Source organism: Lactuca sativa, chromosome 9 (genome assembly GCF_002870075.4).
Source record: "Lactuca sativa cultivar Salinas chromosome 9, Lsat_Salinas_v11, whole genome shotgun sequence".
Lineage (NCBI taxonomy): Eukaryota > Viridiplantae > Streptophyta > Magnoliopsida > Asterales > Asteraceae > Lactuca > Lactuca sativa.
Genome location: NC_056631.2, coordinates 188,383,591 through 188,399,372, shown reverse-complemented (window position 1 = coordinate 188,399,372; position 15,782 = coordinate 188,383,591). Strand labels below are relative to the sequence as shown.

The following is a 15,782-nucleotide window of genomic DNA, read 5'->3' as shown; positions in this document are numbered from 1 at the left end:
CTGACACGTATATCGCAATCGACTAAACCAAGAGATACGGGCTCGGCCCACACTCTAGTGCTAACATCTCGTCTACACGGGTCGGCCTTGGTGCCTTAGACCCGTTCCTACTGGGAGGAGAACTCACCTCGAAGTAACTGCTGGGCTGTGTGGGAACTGACTGTCTGCTGGTGCCGCTGCTCCGGAAATCCTCCGACTATAATTCCCACAAAACACTCAGTCAAATACTGCTAACCGACCTCAGGGTAAAATGACCATTTACCCCTAACCAAACCAAGAGTCAAAGTCAAAGTCAACTTCCAGTTGACCCGACTTGCCGAGTTGGCTTGCCAACTCGCCGAGTCCCTATCCCTTTGTCTGACCAAAATCTCGTCTCTACTCGTCGAGTTAGGCATTGACTCGACGAGTTCTCCTTCTAATGCTGATGTCCAAGTCCTTCATCCTACTCACCGAGTTGTATGAACAACTCGCCGAGTTCATCTTCATCCGATGAACAATTTATGTTGTGACTCGCCGAGTTGTATGAACAACTCGCTGAGTCTGTTCTTGAGCTAAGGAGATTGCCTTAAACTCGCCGAGTTCCTTCATGGGTGAGTTCGGCTACCAACTCACCGAGTCCACCCAGGACTCACTACTTCAACGCGACACAACGAAATGGGGACAAACTCGGAGACTCGCGACCAGAATCATCGAGTTAGATGAGCGACTAGCCGAGTCCGCTTCATGCAAAAGCTATATACGTGATTTTGCTCGAATCCAGTCCATGCCAATCATAGATCTGGGCTCCTAGGGCCTGGTTTACACGTAAAGTTTCCAACTTTATGTGTAGATCATCACCAATAAAGGTTCTAAGGCTTAAAGTGCACCAAAAGGGGTAGATCTAGGGCTTGTGTGCAATATGACTCCATAAAGGCAGTAGATCCAAGCTCTAGGGACTGAATGGGGTCTAGATCTAAAGGCTAACAACTTGAATCAACCAACAATGCACAACCAAGATTGGGACATGGTTCAAGAGGGACTTTAATGGAGTAATAAGCATAGAAACAGAGGGAAAACGAGTTATACCTCAAAGAAATTATTGAGAGAACACAGAGAGGCTTGGCTTCCTTCCCTTCCTCTTGATTTACTCCTCTTCCTTCTCAAAATCTTCAAGGAAAACACACTAATAAGCCTCAAACTCACAAGAACAAGGGCTAGGACGTATGGAGGGCTTCTAAGGGTGAAGGGGGCGGAGTTGGGGCGCAAATGGTCGTTTAAATAGGGTGCAAACCCGTGGAAATTAGGGTTTCATCGGACAGCGCGGACTCGCCGAGTCCATAATATGGACTCGCCGAGTCGCCAACTTAACCGCGTCCCAAGTCTCGTCTCTACTCGGCGAGTCGGGCCTCCAACTCGTCGAGTCCTAGGCCAATAATACAAAATACTCAGATAATCTTACATACCAGGAACCAGGTGCTACAGTGTAAGTCCATAAGTCGTATCTAAGCTCCGTAAGTGGTTTGGAAGGGTTTTTGAGCATTAAAACCCCATTTATGAGTGTTTACGGTCTATGAAGGTGTTCCTGGACCATAAACTCATGTTCTTGAGGGTTTTGGGTAATTTAAACACGAATTTGCAAGCTAGATGAGATAAACAACAAGCTAGGGAGGTTAACTTACTGATTTAAAGCTCGAAGGTGCGATTTTTGACCAAAACCCGGTTTGTAGAGAGAGAAAGTAGAGAGAGAGAGAGAGAGAGAGAGTCTAAGGTGGGAAAAGGTGGGAATGAAACCCACTCAACCCTTATATAGGGTGGAGTTTATGGCCTGGTTGGGGGTTCACCTGACACCAACCGCGAACGGGGTTTTTCATGACCACCGTTAAACACGGCAAATTTTTAAAATTACACCACCTTAATTTTTTGTTCGCTTGACAAATATTATTTAAAATATTCCAACGGGTTTAAATCCGGTCAAAAATATTTTCGGGATAAATTTGGCTAATTTTTGACGTAATTAATTTCGACGTTAAAACTAATGGAAATTTTTGGGTTGTCACATCATCCCCCCGTTAGAGGGAATTTCGTCCCGAAATTCAGGTTTAGGCAAGGAAGTAGACATGAACAATCGGGTAGAGGTATGAGGGCACTTCCTATTCGGTTGGTCCTCGTGCTCCCAAGTGAACTCCGGTCTTCGCTTGGCCTTCCAGCGAACCTTCACTTACGAGATGCGGATTTCGTCTCGTGCAGTTAGCGATTCCCACAGGTTCATCTACAAAGTTAGGGTTCCCAATGGTTTCTATCAAGATGAGTGGGATACAAAGAGTGACGTCGGGCAAACACTTATCAAGTCTAAGAAGTGGATTGATTTGGGTTGAAACTTGTGGAATTTCCGAAAGTAGTAGCGGTCTAACGAGGGTTGGACCAATTCTTACAAAGAATCTCAGAAGGTCCTAAACTCTCGGAAGGGTAGAGCTTTTCAGTACTTAGAACATAGTGTACTTCTATGGTGAGGTCATCACTGGCGTGATCGCCATTCCGAAGTTCCAAACGTTCTCTCATACTAGGAGTGTAGTCCTTCTGGTTGGTTCTTAGAAAGCTCGGGTTGTCCTTGGATTTGTGTTCCCTATTGATTGGCTTTCAGAGGTTTTCTAGATCATCAGATGGATTGCGTGTCTATGGGTATCTGTTTGCTATAGAGTGTCTATCTCAACCTAGTGCGAAACAAATATGCACTTCTGGTTCTTGAGACGTTTCTATCGGAAACTCTCAGGGTCGGGGAGATAGGGTTTCACCAGACGAGTGCTTAGAAAGTTTTTAAACTTTATAGTATCGTCTAGTTAGCACTTTCACGGCACGATTCCTATCGGGAAAGGATCATGCTCTTACTTGCCTTGTTGTTTCATGAATAGCAGGCTCTGCTCAGAGCTAACTCAATCCTTAGAGATTTTATGAAGTGTTGGACTATCTCGGGAGGTGGTTCTACTATTTCTGCGCGAGATAGTATTCGTGGAACACCTAGTAGTCCAATGAATCTCTAAGACATGACCTATTCTCCAATGCGTTGGTTTATTTCAGTTGCAGAAAGTGCGTGCTCTTGTATAACCCATCGACTAACTCCTAGTCAGTTGTCAAGTCTATAATCTCTTCGGGATCTGGGTTATAAGGCTTAACGCAACCTACTATCGCACTTTATTCAAGTATTCTTGGTTGCGGAGGTTATCCTGTGGTTCTTGGCATTCTAGTGTTCACTTTGGAGAATGCAGTCTATCGTCTACAGGGCGACGATCACTTCTTCCACGCAAGGGGTAGGCGGAGTGTCCTGGGCACTACTCGTCGGTAACTGGGTGGACGAAGTGCCTGAGTAGTGCGCACATCTTCTGCAACTACTCTTCTGAAGGTTCTGAGTTTTCTCGATCTAGGTCAAATCTAGTGATTATAGGGTTCCATCATTTGGAACTTTAATCTCTTCATCCACTCTTCTCAAGAGTTAACGTATCGCAGCTTCTGGATTTCCGGGATATCCGCTGAGATGCTTAATTCGGGGAATTAAGCGTGAGTGGATCGTCGTAGTCGATGTACTTGACATCTTATGACTCAGATTTCCTTACCAACCGAGGGTGTTAGCTACTATGTTGGCTTAACCGGGATGACAACAAATTTCGGATTCATGGTCATTATAGTAGCTCAATCCCGCCGTGGTTCTCTTGACTCTAGCTCCTATTCTATGGAATAGGATGAAGGGTCTTTCTGGGGTTCTACGGAGTAGGCTCCGGGTGGTTATCGTCTTCTGGAATGCCTGCAGTGTCTTTCGCTTCGGGTTCTATCTGTCTAAGAAAGGTTGGTTAACAGCGCGCAGTACCCTTCTCCTGGGTACTTCGGAAGGTTTGAAATAAGAGGCACGGATGACGGATTGAATTAGGTTTTATCAACCTTTATTTGCCGAAATGGCTACGGTGAAAGTTCTTTTTACACAGCACTAAGGATTTACACATGGTTGCACTAAGTCAAACCATGATCGATAGAGGCGTCGAAGTTGGCATACATCGACATGACATAGAATGAGGTTCGATAGGGTCATGTGCTGAACGGGCACACCAGTTCTTGGCGTCTCGGGTTTCGTCCCGTGTATCACTGTCGCGGATACTTGGACCAATAGAGTCGACGCGGAACTATAGAGGGTCCTGAGTGTTTCTGAGTAGAGTACCTTTCATGAATGGATTCTCACGAGGCCTTTCTATAATCGCCTAACATATACTAGTCATGTATAATTAAGGTGTGGAGGACTATTGACTGAGCGACTCCGCCCTAAATCCACAACCAAACGAGGAACAGGAAATGAGGCGGCATTCACTCACTCTAGGTCTATCCATCTCAATTATACATGGTCGTAATGTATATATCTAGCCACTATAGTTTTACCTGATGAAATTTTAAATTTTATAACCGTGCTGCGACTTTCGCCTTAACAGGGAAGTATTTACATTTAGAATTAGCCTTTTAATGTTTTTGATTAGTTATCTGGGATCGAGAGATGTACCAAAAATCTACCGGGTTCCTTGATGCTTTTCCCCAAGCATTAGAGTTAGACTCCTCTTGTGTCCTTGTCTTTTCTTTCCGTTAGGCAGTCCCTTTTGAAGTGTCCCATTTCACCACATAGGTGGCATACTAGGTTGGTCGTCACATTGGTGGCTAATGTAATAAACTCAACCGGGGTTCTGCAGACGCGAGCGGTATGCCCCCTTCATGTTGCACCTAGTATAACAGAGTTCCCGGCATACGCCATGATGATGGTAGCTACACTTGCTGCAGTGGGGAAGGTTTCCTAGGTATGGTCTTGTAGGTGTTGGGATGGAAGGGCTGACAGGGGTATTGAGTGTCTCCGCTCGTTGCCCTTCGGAAGGTCCTTGAGCCGAGGTACTTCCCTCCTCGATCTTGAACTTTCTCTTCAGTGGATTTGGTTGAGATTCTTGGGTGGCTGGGTACACAGAGGTTGGTTGCGGCTGTCCATTACTTGGATCGAAATTCCCGATAGGGCTCTTGCTAACATTGTTGTTGTTAGCATTCAATTGAGCCATGACAGCTGCTACGGCTGCCGAGACTGCAGCCTGGAATGTAGCTTCATCGAATAGGAGAGTCGGTTTCTTGCCAGTGGATGGGTTACGCTTCTTCGGAGGCATGGTTTTCCTACACGGAAAGGAACACAGCTGGTGAGAGACGATGGTTAACCCTTAGACGTATCTGTCCTTACTATAATAGGCATAAATTTTTCCCGTGCCTCGGATATTGGTTGTCTGAGTGTCGACCTACATCCCTATGATGTAGTCCGGGTATTCAAGGTAGAAGTATGAGTATCAGAAAATCCATAAGATGGGGATCGTTCCTACTAAGTTACCTTTATAGTGGGAAAGGTTCACTCTCCGGCTTGGAAAGATTTGAGAACAGTTCGAAACGAAGACCGCGGGAAGAAAGGCTCATGAAGACTTATGGCTAAACACCCTCCATAGAGGTGTGGGGATCCGCTCTAATCGTATTATTTGCAAGGGGGAAAGGCGATTTACCTAACACACAACGTGAGTAATGTAATCACTAACTCACTAAATTGTATTATTTTATGGGTGTATTAGCGTGACGAACACGAGGAAAAGACACTTCTCCGGTTCCATGTACTGGCTCCCTCTGTCTACCTTGTATCTTTGACCGGGACCGGCGTCGGTTTCCTTCGGGTAGTTACCTAGGGTTCTCTTCTCCTATAGACATATTGAATTTCTACTCCGTCTTACTTCCGATTCCGACTCTGGGCGTCATCACTTCGTGATGGATGACTGGAAATCTCGGAAGTTTAGGCGAATTTCCCACCATGTCCCTAAAAGATATAGGCACTTGGTGATTTCAATAGTCTCGACCTAGTTCATTTATTTCGGAACTGGGAAATCTTCTCAATGAACCTCTTCTGGGTCTGAACCAACTCTTATGCCGAGTACTGAAGTGGATAAGGTTTTCTACAGGGTTCGTGCGAGAAAGGAAATGTCTAAAGAATCCTAAGAGATGATTAACATTTCACTGGGTGATCCATATCGAGTCCTGCTACAATTACATAGGGTACACAAATCATATATAGCTTAGATCCGATAGGCCTTCGAATATGTGATACTACTCTATATCCACATCCCAACGAGGAAAAGGAAGTAGAGCGAAACCACATATTCTTAGTCTATGGGATCCTTATTATATATAACCTTGGGAGCATACCCTCTGTAATTGTAGGTATATCAATAAGGATCTTTTTAGTTCTTCACACAAGGTTATCTATGGATCCTAAAATACCCCTATGGTATTTTAACTTCTTGTTTGCTTCTTAACTTCTGAATATGATTTTGGGATTAATGTGAGTCTGTTAGTATTCTAAAATACTCCCATAGTATTTTAACTTTATGTTTGGCTCTAGCATTCCTAGTTGGCAAGTTTCAGACTCGTTGCAACACCACTATCACTCCCAAGCACACGTTCATCGCATCTCGAATAAATGTAGTTGATCAGGTTACATTTATTCCAGCTTACGATTACATAACTGCCCAGGTTTGACGGTAAAGCTCAACATCTGAAGACTTTTATTCTTGTTCTTCTTGTGATACTTGTGTTCAAGTGTTTAGATTCTGGGTGTTCTTATACTTTGGTAAAATATGGTTATATTTTAAAATATAATTCTTGGTCAGAGTGTTTTATCCCTACGTATTTATAGGCTGTATATCTTGTATGAACTGATATACTTAGCTCGCTATAAACAATGCTTTGATACCAATTTGTCACAACCCAAAACCGGAACGGTGGAAACGTTCTGGGGTGGATGACGTCATGTCAAGTATCACAACATATGCAGTATAGTAATCAAAGTACAACAAACATTGCATTAATAGTAATAGTTTTACATAAGTTACATTCATAGAGGCATCAAAGTAATACAATTAATAATATAGGCGCAGCTCGGTACTAGGCTGTCTCCACAGAAGCTCCTGGGATGTACCTGTCTAATGCTGACCTGAGAATACAAGTTATTTTGAAAGCGAGTATCAACATTTTTATAAATGCTGGTGAGTTCATAAGTATTTAGTGTCATTTGTGTAAGTAAGCATTTTATTCAAAATTACTTTATAAAAGTAGTAGTTTCGCGCCTACAGGGTATTAGAGTCCTTTCCAGAAAATCCCATATTTTCTAATTAAAAGTAGTCTTCTACTAAGACTCGACAGTGTTATGTTTTAAAGAGAAATTTTCCCCGAATTACTATCATTACCAAAAATACGGTAATTGACTTTAAAGAAAGTAAGAGAAATCACTAGTAAAAAAAAATACTAGGGGAAAATAACATATGCCTCAGCAGAAAATACTGCTGACTAAGGCAAAAGAAATCATAGACTCCAAGAGAGTATCGAATGAACGACATGCCTGGCTCAGTCTAACAAAAGGAAACACAGACCCCAGACGGTATCAAATGTATGATATGGCTAGCAAGGTCTAAAACAAAGAGACACAGACCCCAGACAGTATCAAATGAAAGATACAGCTAGCAAGGTCTAAAACAAAGAGTAATTCTAAGAATGTTGTTTCCAGAATACAGTGTTAATTATCGTTACCTTAAGGCCATGAATTATAAGGTAAACAGGGAGATACTCGTAACCATACTGATCGACACTAGAGTACTTGACGCCCTGCAAGCGTCGGAATAAACATGACATTTGTCACCCCTTGGCTTAGTAGGCCGTGGACTGTAGCTAGCAGTCAGGGTGCGGGGGTGTCAATCCCGTATAGATCTATACACATAATGCCCGCTCTCCCTACAGGAGACTATCGTTACCAACTCGACATCGGGGAGTTCCGCGTCTTGAAGATGTATCTCGTATAATGGATACTGATGTAAGTGCTGGATTAACGGCAGAGACTCACAACTGAACTGACTCCTTTGGAATTCGCGTACTAGAAAGAGTGAATATAGCTTCCTAACTATTCCTATAATAGTTATTAGTGTCTCTGGTCTCTAAGTGACGAGTGGGAGGATGCCCTTGCTACCCAAGGGAAATGAACTGATCGATGTAAACCTTCATGTCTATACATGTATACATGATATATAATTAATGATTAAACGACCTTCGGACGGATATCCGATCCCACCAGACCACATCCAAACGAGGAAAAGGAAATAGGGCGAACTAGCCTTCCTAAGACCTTTAAACATTATTTATATAACTATACAAGTACAGGCATGCATTTAATGAAGTAGAAGCGTTTAACGAAGTAGAGGCGTTTAATGAAGTAGATGCGTTTAACAAAGTAGAAGCGGATAACAAAGTAGAAGCGTTTATCGAAGTAGTAGCATTTAACGAAGTAGAAGTACTTAACGAAGTAGTAGCATTTAACGAAGTAGAAGTACTTAACACAGTAGTAGCATTTAACGAAGTAGAAACATAGAAGCATGGAAGAAAACTTTGATAAAAACCTTGGAAAACCTTTACACTTAATAAAATCATAACTTGGTATCCTTTTGTAAAATAAGTTTGAAGACCTTTAGAAATCCTTGAAAATCTTTCATAAACAAGTTTTGAATATAACCTTGATAAAACAATATAAGTAAAGAAAAACCTTTGTTTCAAATACTGTTGTAACTAGTTTTGAAGTAAAACATACAGCGCGAGAGTCAATTTGAGAAGAGATTTAAACAAGTAAAGATGTTTTGGAAAACCATTTATAGTACCATACTTGGTAAAACAGCTGACAGTGTAATAAATCCTTGTGCATGCGGGTTATCAATCACATATGATTGACATGATAACTAGCATGTTTTAACTTGTATTCCCCCCATAAAAAAGCATGTAAAAACATTTAAAAAGGTTCATTAAGGGGTATGAACTCACCTGTTGTAAGTGGATTGGATGGAGGTGTCGGTTGGGTGCTCGGTGTCAAGTAAAGACTTCAACACACTTAGTGACCTATTAACATATGATGACATATGTTTACATACAATTAGTAATTATAATACTAATTAAACATGTATACGCATCTTAATGAGCGGAAAGCACTTTGGTAAAGTGCTAGGAGTGTCCCGGATAGCATCTAAGGGAGTGTATGGCTTAGTGAGGGAGTTTACTCTTCAAGAGTAAACTCTTTATAGAGTTTACGGCCCTAAGACCGTATCCCCATGAGTTTACGGCCGTAAACTCATGGGTGGTGTGTTCTTGGATGCTTCAAGGCCTTATAACACTCATTGAATCATGCTAGAGTCGAATCAAGGGCTAAGGAAGTGATTGGGGCTCAAAATGGACACTTTATGGAGTTTACGGTCCATGACCACTCCTTGAGGAGTTTACGGCCATAAACACATGAGTTTACGGTCGTAAACTCATGTTTTTCCATTTCCTTTGTTTTTTGGTGGTTCTAACTCATGCACGTAAAGTTCTAGTCACTTTTATGAGCATAGGAAGGTGTTAAAGGCACTTAAACACCTTGGAAAGGTGTTTACGGTCTAAGGAGATGTTCTTGGGGAGTTTACTACCTTATACACATGAGTTTACGGCAGTAAACTCATGTTAGTCCATAAATCATGTGTTTTGGTGGTTGTAGGTTAAGCATACAAAGTTCTAGGTCCAATTCCAAGCCATACAAAGTGTTAAGGGCACTTTTACACCCTTTGGGGGTGTTTATGGTCTAAAAAAGGGTGTTTATGGTCCAAGAACCTTCTTGGGCCGTAAAATCAAGTGTGACATATTTGTGTATGCTTTGGTGCATCTCAAGAAGGAATACAAGGTTCTATGCACTCAAGGAAGTTCATAGAAGCCTTTGGAGGTGTTTAAGCGGTAGTTTAACACCCAAACATGTGTTTAAGGTCCTTGAAGATGGGTTTACGGTCTAGGAATGCTCTTCGACCGGTTTTTGGTGTTATAAGTTCGTGTGTGTAAGTCCACTCGTATCTAAGCTCCGTAAGTGGTTTGGAAGGGTTTTTGAGCATTAAAACCCCATTTATGAGTGTTTACGGTCCATGAAGGTGTTCCTGGACTGTAAACTCATGTTCTTGAGGGTTTTGGGTAATTTAAACACGAATTTGCAAGCTAGATGAGATAAACAACAGCCTAAGGAGGTTAACTTACCGATTTGAAGCTCGAAGGTGTGATTTTTGACCAAAACCAGGTTTATAGAGAAAGAGAGTCTAAGGTGGGAATGAAACCCACTCAACCCTTATATAGGGTGGAGTTGATGGCCTGGTTGGGGGTTGATATTGCCATATTTATACTTAATTTTAGGTAATATTTAAGTACATTTTTATTAAAAATTTGGTAATTTGTTTAGAATAATGGTACTTATGAGCTTAAATGTTATTTACAGCAAAAAAGAAGACATTTTGAAGAAAAGGGACTAAAAGCATTAAAGAAAGAAACTTTGGGAATTAAAAGAGTAAAAGTGAAGAAACTCTGGAAAAAGATTATTCACGGCGTGAGATTTAAAGGATTCACAACGTGAATCGTTGGTTCTAGAAGATATGTACGCGGGTGAAGGAATCCTTGATGGGCACGGTTATCTACAACTCACGACGTGAATTTCTTATTATCCACGACGTGAATTTATGGATATCAGCAAATATATAAATCCTTGACCATTACGAATAGAGGCAACTTTTGGCTAGAAATAGGAGTTCCAGAAGACGGTTTTGAGGAGAGAAAAGTTCTGGAAAAAGGCTTTCAACATCAAAAAGAGTGAAGGTCCATAATTTAGTTTATTTTGTTAATTAAGAACATGTTTTATTACACTTTGAATTGTGTTAGTTTGTTAGTTGCTATGATGAGCAGCTGAATCTAGCTACTCTTGTTTAGCTAGATGAAGCTTCCAACTTATGAATAGCTCAATTTTTATGGATTAAGTTTAGTTGGTAAAAATTGCTTGTGTTTGATTGGTATTACCTAGCATGCTTATGTTTGTTTTTCTAATTGCTTGATTGCATGTTCTGTGTAGCTTAGTGACCATTAACTGCATGAACTTGTTTACCTAATGATTTAGTGAACATTGAATTGTTAGAGCTAGGATTGACCAATCTTAGTTAGTAATTAGAGTAAATAAGCTTAGCTGTGCTAAAGAACGTGTATTGTGACTATAATTGCGTTTATATAACAAATCTTACATGGCATATTTACATTCATAATTAGTTATGTGTTTAATTATGTGTGAACATACATGGTTTGACATGAATTAGTTAATTATTGGTAAAATCAGATAAAACCCCTTTTAAACTTGTTAATAATTAGGTTAATTTAATAGTAAATAGATTAATTAGTAACACCATTCCTTGTGATCGACACCCGACTTACCCAAGCTATACTGTAATCTGATTAGGTACACTGCCTATAAGTGCATAGTTAGTTTAAGTTAGTTAGGTTATAAATATTAAAATTAGTGGGTACTTTGGTGCACATCAAGTTTTTGGCGCCATTGCCGGGGAACGGCTTAGATTATTAGTTTATTTAGTTGCATTATATTAATCGACCCCCTTTTGTGGAATAAAATCTGCAAAAAAGTTAATTAGTTATTTATTTGTTAATTTTAGCTTAGCTGGTTAGCATATAACAAAGATTTTGTTTTCTGTCACAGAATTCACGACGTGAGTTTTAATAAATTCACGACGTGAAAGCTGAGATTTCTGTTTTTAGTATTTTCTTATTTTAGTTCAGTTTTATGTTTTTTTTAGTTTAGCAAGTTGCAAGAGTTCATGACCAGAGGCTCAAACACACCCTTGGTGCCACCACTTGAAGATCCCGAGTCTGCAATTCACAAGAAAAAGACGCCCTTACAAGAATTGAAGTCAGCTTTTTCAAGGAAGTCAGGAAAGAAGACAGGAGAGTCAAGTTCATCCGCGAGGCACAAGAGCAAATTTGAGCACTTTGACCAAACACTCGTCCAAACCGAGTCCGAATACGATACCGAGCCGGAATTTGAAGAACACACGAGCAAACCCGAGAACGAGCCAAGGAACGAGATGGCAGCAATTGAAGAGATGTCCATGGGAGCTTACAAGAAGCGGATCTGAGAAGATATGGGTCCCGGCTTAGTCCAACCCACAATACCTGCCACTGCCACATTCGATTTGAATGGGCACATCTTGAATGCACTGAAGGATATCCCATTTTTCGGGAAAGATCATGAGGATGCTTTTAAGCATCTAGATGAAGTCAACGACATTGCGGATTACTTCAATGTCCCAAATGTCAACAGAAACACAGTCTTGCTTAGGATGCTTCCCATCACTTTCAAAGGAGCTGCTAAGGAGTGGTTAAAGTCACTTCCACCGGGTACAATTACCACTTGGGCTCAAATGCGTGAGCAATTCCTGGACCAGTTTTGCCCGCCATCCAAGATAGCCAAACTCAAGAAGGCGATAGCCAACTTTGAGCAACAGCCGGGGGAGTCATTATATGAAGCATGGGAGCGGTACAAGGGCTTGCTCAGAAATTGCCCTCAGCATGATCTAAATGTGCAACAAGAGATGTCAATCTTCTATGATGGGGTCAACGTTATGACAAGACAACTTCTTGATTCTCAAGGACCTTTGACAAAGAAAAATCCAAGGGAGGTTAAGGAGCTGATTGAAGAATTCGCGAAGCACTCTCGCGAATACCACAACCCTAGGCAAGATGGAATCAAAAGCAGTAGAGGGTCCCAAACTGAAGAAATAGTAGCTGTGATGGCTATGCTGAATAATTTGGATCGAAGGATAACACAAATGGACCAGTCAATACATGTCATAAGAGTGGGTTGCGAGAGATGTAGTGGTCCACACTTGACCAAAGATTGCAATTTAGATGAGTTTGGGAACAGAAAAGCTCAAGTGTGCTACTCAAGCGGGGATAAGTTTGATGAGGATTGGAGGAAACCGAAGAAGGAGTGGCTGCCATATGAAGAGTATAAGAAGCAAAAAGAAGAGAAGTATAGGCAGACATGTCGAGGCTTTTATCAAAAGGAGCAGCCACCAGCCGAGAAAAAACCCGATCTAGAGACTATGTTGATGAAGTTTATGGAAGCTTCGGAAAAAAGATACGATGCCACTGATTCTGCTATTAATGAACAGCAAAATTTAATTAAGAATCAGCAAGCCTCCATCCATAACCTTAAAGTTCAAGTTGGTCAACTAGCCACTCTAGTTCATGAGAAGTTATCCCCGAAAAATACCGAAACAAAGACCCAATCTCATGTAATGGCCATAGACACTGAAGAAGAAGTCATCTCTGAGTTCCTGGAGGCATTGGACGAAGAACCACAGCAGCCCGATCCAAAGATGAAGAAAACCAAGCTCAAAAATCATGAAGCTGCTGAGTTCCAGAATTCACGACGTGAACCTTGTATGTTCACAACATGGGCCCGTCATGAACAGAAAAATTCTGTAGTTGGTTCGGTTTATCAGCCGCCTTTGCCTTTTCCTTCCCAAGCTACCCTTAGTCCACTGGAGAGAGAGCATAGAGAGTTTGTCAAGCATGTGAAGGGGATCCTGATTAATACTCCCTTTTTCGAGTCCTTATCCACAACTCCCGAGCATCAAAAATTACTGCAAGATCTGATAGACACTCGCAAGCAATTAAAGAAGCAGTCTAAGGTGGTTTTAAGTGAACAAAGCTCAAAAGTTGTGTTGGGAGAGACACCAGAGAAGATGGGGGATCCTGGATGCCTCACTCTTCCGTGTGAGTTTGGTAATAAATTGAAGGTTAATGCTTTAGCCGATTCTGGGGCTAGCATTAATTTGATGCCTTTTTCATTTTATAAAAAATTGGAAATTCAGAAGATAAAGGCTACAAAAATGACGATTCACATGGCGAACCGTTCAGTGACACAACCCCGGGGCATAGTGGAGGATATTTTGGTAAAAATTGGAAAATTTGTTTTTCCAATAGATTTTGTAGTAATGGATATGAAGGAAGATCCCGATGTTCCAATTATCCTTGGCCGTCCATAGCTTAACACTGCTGGAGCTCTTGTTGATATCCGCGAGTCTAAGCTCACCTTGAGAGTTAGAGATGAAAAAGAAGTTTTTGGGATAGAAGATAGCTTCCCAAAGGAACATGTGCAAGAAGAGGTGTTCACAATTAACAAAGACAATGAACTAGAAGAACTGGAAAAGATTATGGAAGAATACATCAAGGCAGTTCATCAAGTCAAAAGAGAAAAACCTAGAGCATCTGTTCCATTTTTGGTTGAAGTCATAGCTTACAAAAGTCCACCTTCTTGGTTGAGCAAAGAGGAGGAGGAAATGACAAGTGATGAAGAGGAGGTCACTTCAAGAGTGACAAAGCCGGTGGTGAAAGAGGAGGAGGATGCGATGAAGTGCAAGGAAGAAACTAAGGGCACAAAACGCAAGCTTGAAGAAGAGGTGAAAGTTAAAAAAGAAAATTCAAAGAAGGCATACAAAAGGCAAGTTCAAGCTTACAAGAGGCGATTCACGGAACAAAAGATCCTAGTGGTGGATTCTTCCGAGGACTCAATGTAGGAGGCACGGAGTCCAGCTCAAGACTCCAAGAAAAAGAAGCGCTTCTCGGGAGGCAACCCGAGTTTGGTTTGCAATTTTTTTTTTCTTTTTCTTTTTGCATTTTAGTTTTAAAAACTTAGATCAAGTCATCCAACTCTATTAGAACATAATGTAGGGACCTTAAAATGGAAGTAGTGATAATTGAGAACTTAGTTTAAACTCAAAATTAATTTCTCTTCCAGACTTAATTCACGACGTGAATTTTTAGCAATTCACAACGTGAATTGTGAATGAACTGGACACATAATCCATGATATGGCTTAGCCCATTAGACTAACAAGTCCAAAATCAGTCCGTGAGTACATGGCCCAAACTTAAGCTAGACACTATTCACGATGTGAATCTTACAGAATTCACGACGTGAATTTTCAAAAAATACGGGACCACATAATATATCCCTAAAAGCCAGTAAACCCTTCAATTGTTTATTGGTCACGAAGTGGAAGCAGAAATTGGTCCCCCCCCCCCCCCTTGGTCCCCATTGTTGCGATTTTAGCCGACAATTCTACTAATCACCCTTGTGCTTACGTAATACTTCCAACAAAGGTATTAATTATTGGTTATTAAGTTTAATTTTTGCCCTAGTAGATGAACTTAGGGTTAGGGTTTGTTAATTGAGTGAAATGACGAAATTAATTCGTTAAAGTTCGTAATAACCTTTGAATGTTCATGCTAAGTGTTTGGAAGTAGTATAGGAGTAAAACCCATAGATATTTTGACTGGATTTTTCCCCGATTGTTACGATTCTGCCTTCTAGGATTGCGAATTCACGACGTGAATCTTACATGATTCACGACGTGAATTCTGGGGCTGAACAGAATTCATTTTCCTCTATGTTTAATTTGTGGATATTTGTTTTGGCTGTTTTTTTCCTTGTTTTTGCAGGAATGGCTCCAAGAAGAGAGGTTCAAGCTGGGGTGGCGGGTTTGCACCCGTTTTACAATTTTCCCGCAACAATGCCCCGTGATGTTTTGACCCGTTGGAACAACAGATTGGGATGGCTTTACAACAGGGAAATTGTAGTTGCTCCAACAGTCAATTGGACAAGATTGAGGGAAGTAGGGCTCGTAGACCGGGTGGGCCCGTTTTTGACAAAGATATTCATTGGAGATGGGTATTCGTTTACCTGTTCTGGTTGGCAGAATTTGTTCCAGGTGCCAGAGCGGGTCTACAAGGAGTTTTGTGTCGAGTTTTTCGCAACGGTGACATTTCAGGAAACGGTTCAAGATCCACATTGGCCACAGGCGTTGGTAT

General features: G+C 41.3%; 1 non-coding gene across 1 annotated transcript; it reads right to left on the bottom strand.

Moving 5' to 3' along the window:
• Positions 1-12,374: 12,374 nt before the first annotated feature.
• Positions 12,375-12,481, bottom strand: LOC111889813 (small nucleolar RNA R71). Its single transcript, XR_002849635.2, has one exon. It is a non-coding gene; the product is annotated as a small nucleolar RNA R71 (small nucleolar RNA).
• Positions 12,482-15,782: the final 3,301 nt, after the last annotated feature.